The sequence below is a fragment of the Fragaria vesca genome, linkage group LG5 (assembly GCF_000184155.1).
Source record: "Fragaria vesca subsp. vesca linkage group LG5, FraVesHawaii_1.0, whole genome shotgun sequence".
NCBI classification, from domain to species: Eukaryota; Viridiplantae; Streptophyta; class Magnoliopsida; order Rosales; family Rosaceae; genus Fragaria; species Fragaria vesca.
This window is the reverse complement of record NC_020495.1, coordinates 5,831,100-5,837,217: the sequence shown is the minus strand read 5'-3', so window position 1 is coordinate 5,837,217 and position 6,118 is coordinate 5,831,100. Positions and strand designations below refer to the sequence as shown.

The window sequence follows — 6,118 nt, the reverse complement described above, 5'->3', positions numbered from 1 at the left end:
TGTTATGTTCACATCCAAGCAATACATAGAGACAAATTGGATGCGAAGGCTGCCAAATGTGTGTTTTTGGGTTACTCCACAACTCAAAAGGGTTACAAATGCTATAATCCAAAAACCAGAAAGCTGGTGGTTTCTAGAGATGTTAGATTTGATGAATCATCTCCCTTCTTTAGCGGACCAGAAGTTTCCACTCAAGGGGAGTTCTTCAATGATTTTATTTCATTGCCTCTCCCAACTCTTACCATGAATGATGCAGCAGTTATTCATTCCTCTACTCCTTTAGAAAAGACACCTACTCCTACTCCTACAGTTATACCAGATTCTCCACCTACACTAGATTCTCAAAATGATGATGTGTGTGTAGAACAACATGAAGTGGTGTTGCCTGCTGAAGCAACACAAGAAGATGTTGAAGAAGAGATTGAAGAAGAGGTTGTTGAGGTTCAACCTCAAAGGAGGTATCCTACTCGAATTAGGAAACCTCCATCAAAGTGGGACAATTACAAGACCTTTGCTGCAAGGTATCCAATCAAAAAGTTTCTTTCTTACGACAAAGTGTCAAAATCGCATGCTGCCTTTCTCTCAAACATTTCAAGTGAAAGTGAACCAAGAACATTTCAAGAAGCAAATCTTCAACCAACCTGGAAAAAGGCTATGCAGGAAGAGTTACAAGCATTGGATAGAAACAAAACTTGGAGTGTGGTGTCACTTCCCCCTGAGAAGAAAGTTGTAGGGAGTAAGTGCATCTTCAAAACCAAATTCCAATCTGATGGCTCAATTGAGAGACATAAAGCTCGGTTAGTGGCAAGGGGTTTTACTCAAACTTATGGAGTGGATTACAGGGAGACATTTGCTCCCGTGGCAAAGATGAATACTGTGAGGGTGTTGTTGTCAATAGCAGTGAACCATGAGTGGCCTATGTTTCAAATGGATGTGAAAAATGCTTTCTTACATGGAGAATTAGAAGAAGAAGTTTATATGCAGCTCCCTCCTGGTCATCCATAAGAAGGCACTCCTAACAAGGTCTGTAAGCTACATAAGGCTATCTATGGCTTAAAAAAATCACCTTGAGCTTGGTATTCAAAACTCAGCTCTGTGTTGGAAACCTCTGGATTCAAAAGAAGCAATGCAGACTCATCCTTATTTGTCAAGAAAGGATCTGCAAGTAAACTTTGTGTTCTTATCTATGTTGATGATCTCATCATTACTGGTGAGAATTTGGAAAAAATTAATCTTCTCAAGCAGTCTTTACATCAGACTTTTGCCATCAAAGATCTCGGAAGGTTGAAATACTTTCTTGGCATTGAAATGGCCACTTCCACGAATGGTTTGTTCTTAAACCAAAGAAAGTATCTTCTGGATCTACTTCAAGAAGTAGATATGTCTGAAAGTAAACCTTGTGTCACTCCTCTAGATTGCAAGTTCCAAATGAATGCAGCAGGTGAATCTCTCCCAAACATCCATGAGTACCAAAGATTGGTTGGGAAACTCATATACCTCACCATTACTAGGCCTCATATCACTTTTGCAGTGAGTATCATTAGTCAATTCATGCATGCTCCTACTAAATCTCATATGCTCATTGTTAAAAGAGTGTTGAGATATCTCAAGGGATCTGTAGGCAGAGGTATTCTCATGAGGAAGAATTGTCACAGCAACATTGTAGGATTTACTGATACAGATTGGGCTGGGAACAAGCTTGACAGAAAATCTACAACTGGATTTTGTACTCTAGTTGGAGGAAATCTAGTCACTTGGAAAAGCAAAAAACAACATGTGATTGCTCGCTCAAGTGCAGAAGCAGAGTACAGAGCAATGGCCTCAACTTCTTGTGAGTTAATCTGGTTAAAATATCTCCTAGCTGATCTAGGATTCTCTCAGTCTCATCCTATGTTACTATTTTGTGACAATCAAGCTGCAATGCACATTGCTTCAAATCCGGTCTTCCATGAGAGGACCAAACGTATTGAAGTTGATTGTCACTATGTGCGAGAGCAAGTTCAAAGCAAGGTTATCTCCACAGTATATACTCGAAGCCAAGATCAACTTGCTGATGTTTTTACAAAGGCTCTGCCTTCTGTTCAATTCCATCAGTTATTATCCAAGCTTGGATCAATCAATATCCTTGATCCAGCTTGAGGGGGAGTATTGAAATATATAGAAATATATAGTCAATAGAGAAAGTATGGTGTAGTGCTCATCACCTTACCTACTCTACAGTGAAGTATGGTGTAGCATGTTGACTGCACCATACCTTACACCGTAAGTCATCCACCTTACTGTGTAAGGAAGTCAGTAGTCATGACTCATGAGTATGGCTGGTATGGCTAAGTATGGCTAGGCTTGTATATATATACTTGGTTGTAACCTAAATGTTTTCAATACAAGAGTTTTCTTTTTCTCTTCATCTTTTTCTACATGGCCTGTTGCTGTCAACTCTGTTCAAGAAACATGAAAAACGATGCGCATTTGTTTGCATTGTCTACTTGCTAAAATGCTATGTTGCTCCTGCATTATGTTTTCCAGAATCTACTGCATTATCTAGAGTGGAACAGTAAGTGAATTATTTTGTTTGGAATCCTCTGATGGGAGATAATGATTGTGATACTAGACGATCTTATGCAATTTTTATGATAAGGAAGAAGCATAGCTGCTGGAAGTTACAACTCTCTATTAGTATATATGTTCTAGCAATGATAGAGTTGCTAGGAAATTAAGCATCAGTGCATTTGAGAGAAGTGAGCAGAGAAAGCTCAGAGTTTGGCAATGGCTTTAGTGGCATTTATTAATCAATTGGTGCAAGAACTACAAAGGAGTACTACACTCTTAAATCTTTTCCTGGTTTCTCTTCTCTTGCTGTCTATTTTTGTTGTGTTTTCACTTTCTAAATCAGGTGAGGCGCTCAATTTGCCGCCATCCCCGGCAAGGTTACCAGTGATTGGAAACCTTCACCAGCTAGGAAAACTCCCGCACCGCTCTCTTCAAGCTCTTTCAAAGACGTATGGCCCTCTAATGCTGCTGCGCTTGGGCCAAGTTCCGACGCTTATAGTTTCATCTGCAAAGATGACTAGGGAAGTTATGAAGACTCATGACGCTGTTTTCTGCAACCGTCCTCAATCCACTGCTGCAAACATATTACTCTATGGCTGCCGAGACGTAGTTTTTGCTCCTTATGGGGAGTACTGGAGACAAGTTCGAAAAATATGTGTTACTGAACTTCTGAGCCATAAAAGACTAAAAGATTTTCAGTATGCCATGGAAGATGAAGTTGCCGAATTATTCGATAGGATAAGTAAAGCGTGCCTCAGTGAGTCTCCTATTAATCTGGGTCAGATGCTGATAACAACCACCAGCAACATAATGTCTAGGTGTATTCTTGGAGAAAAGTTTGTAGAGGATGGCGACTGGTTTGGAGAGACAACAAGAAGATTCATTATGCTACTGATCTCTCTTTCAGCTTCGGAGATTACTTCCCTTGTTTAAAATGGATTGATACTCTGACAGGATTGATTGCAAGCTTGAAAGCAACTGCTGATGAGTTTGATGGATTCTTTGATCATTTGATTGAAGAACATAAGAAAAGCAACGAAGAAGGTGAGGCGGATAAGAAGGACTTTGTGGATATTCTCCTCCAACTTCAAAAGGATACAATCCTTGATACTCGAGACAACCTTAAAGCTATCTTACAGGTCTGGACCTCTTTCTATTATCAATCTGTGTCAATCACATACTCTTTGGATTACTTTCTCTCAACACAATGTGACATTATATATGCTTGTTACTAAATTGGTTGCAGGATATGTTTCTCGCTGGAAGTGATACTACTTCGTCGACTATGGAATGGTTAATGGCAGAGCTCGGGAGAAATCCGAGTGTGATGGAGAAAGTGCAAAACGAGATAAGAAGAGTGGTGGGGAAGAAGGCAAGGGTGGATGTGCATGATATCACTAAAATGCACTACTTCAAATGTGTGTTCCAAGAAACTATAAGGCTACATCCTCCAACACCTCTAGTTCCTCGAGAAACAACTGAGGCAGTAGAGTTGGGAGGTTATCATATCCCTGCAAAAACAAGAGTGTTTGTCAATGCATTCGCAATCCAAAGGGACCCCGAATTCTGGGAAAGGCCGGATGAGTTTCTGCCGGAGAGATTTGAGAGCGATTCGGTGGATATCAAAGGAGAGAACTTCCATTATATCCCATTTGGTGGTGGTAGAAGAGGGTGCCCTGGACAGGCCTTTGGGGTTGCTTCATCTGAATATGTGCTACCCAACCTTCTATATTGGTTTGATTGGAAGTTGCCAAGTGGTAGAGCAGAGGCTGAGGCCTTAGACATGAGTGAACTTTGTGGAAGCACCATGCATAAGAAATATCCTCTACATCTTCACCCGGTACTACACTCACCTTGATCCCTCCATTCAGCACATTCATATGCATATGCTCTTAATCAAGTTGTTGTTGTTGTTGTTGTTTTGTCATCAATAAACATTTTAGAATTGGTTATTTTGAAACCACCGTTAGAATTTGTGGCTTTGATACCACAGTTGAGATTGGTGCGGAAGCATTTAGTAGTAGTGGGTTAGCTAGGACAGTATTCCTAGTCTTTTGGCTACTCTTATAGGTTCTACATGTTTGGTTGTATGTGGCAACTGATACCATGGTACTACTCACCAAGCTAGGTTACAACTCCATGTAACATCATAATCTAGTTGTGATTCTTCCCCAACTACAAAGGGATCAAAGATCTGATTTCCAAATCTATCTCTTCCACTATCTCTTTCAAAAGTCTCTTCGTTCTCATGATGTCCAGCCGTCCAGGACTCTTAGTGCAGCCTTGACCCTTTTCTCTGAATAAGTGCAAGAAACAAAGGAATGTGCATGCATAGTTACTATGCTCTTTATATGCAAAGTGGACGAGGAGACTTTGAGTTAGAGTACTCGATTGGTGCAAATATGACCACCTTTCTATGCATGACTCCCACCTACTTAGGCTGCAATTTCCTTTGACATCGACCTTGATTGTCTTCAAGTGCCAGAAACCACAAGAATCTTGAGAAAAGTGGCAATGAGATTACTTCTATCAATACTAATATTGTGATTTCATGATCACTGATAGCAAAACGTTGCATGCATCAATACTTAACAAGAAAACAATTTGTGCCCAAGTTTGCCCCAACCTCTCTTATAATTCCTTCTTTCGAATTCTTTTTTCCCCTTCCATCTTCCTATCCTTTATGTGGTCATTGTTTTTTCTCTTAGAAGAGAATGGTTTATGTTGTCTAGACTTTTCCTTCCATATCATTTATGTGGACAACATCTTAGAAGAAGCACTTGTCAAAAAGCCCTAACCGCTCATCGATCAGCTTCTATATTCTTCACTATGCAACACGTCTCAAGTCATTCAATTTGATGTTCAAACGAAATACCCCTATGAAGAACAACAACATCAAGAAATCTAGGGAGAACTTGATGATACGTAATGAATGTTTTGTTGGGGGCGCCGATCTCAGTGGATACTTTGGAAGTCACTGCATGAAATGGCAAATGATCTTTCACCTCACCAAGAGTTGTATAAACATTTTGAGGACTTCTCGCCTCCTAACCAGAAGTGAGTGGTGTCAATAGAGGTGGCTAGCGGTGATGGTAAGGTGGCGATGACGAGGTGGGTGGTGCCCTGATGGTGATTTTGAGAAGGCGCAGGGATGTAGAGTCCACAACTTTGAAGTCTTGAAGAGAAAAAACGAGAGAGGAAAAGCAAATGAAAATGATGGAGATGCTGGATCCTAGTTACGAAACTCTAGCTAGGCTGTGTTTGGATGAATTCATTCTCCACCTTGTTTTCCATAACTTGCATGAAGTCTTCATTCAAAAAAATAAGAAACGAACACAACAAAAAACAATGTTACCTACTGTAACAACTGACTAGTAACAAAAATGATCTGAAATTAACATATAATTTTTTTTTTTTAACAGAAACCATCTTATAATCTAAGATCACAAATTAGTGAGACTTAAGACAAAAGAGTTCCGTACTAAACCACTCGACCAACCTTATAAACATTCCATCTTTTTAAAGGTCAGCTTCAAATTGGTCATTTTCCGACCACCGTTTCTCCGGC

General features: G+C 40.0%; 1 pseudogene; it reads left to right on the top strand.

Moving 5' to 3' along the window:
- The first annotated feature begins 2,766 nt into the window (after positions 1-2,766).
- Positions 2,767-4,408, top strand: LOC101313992 (annotated as a pseudogene).
- The last annotated feature ends 1,710 nt before the right edge of the window (positions 4,409-6,118 follow it).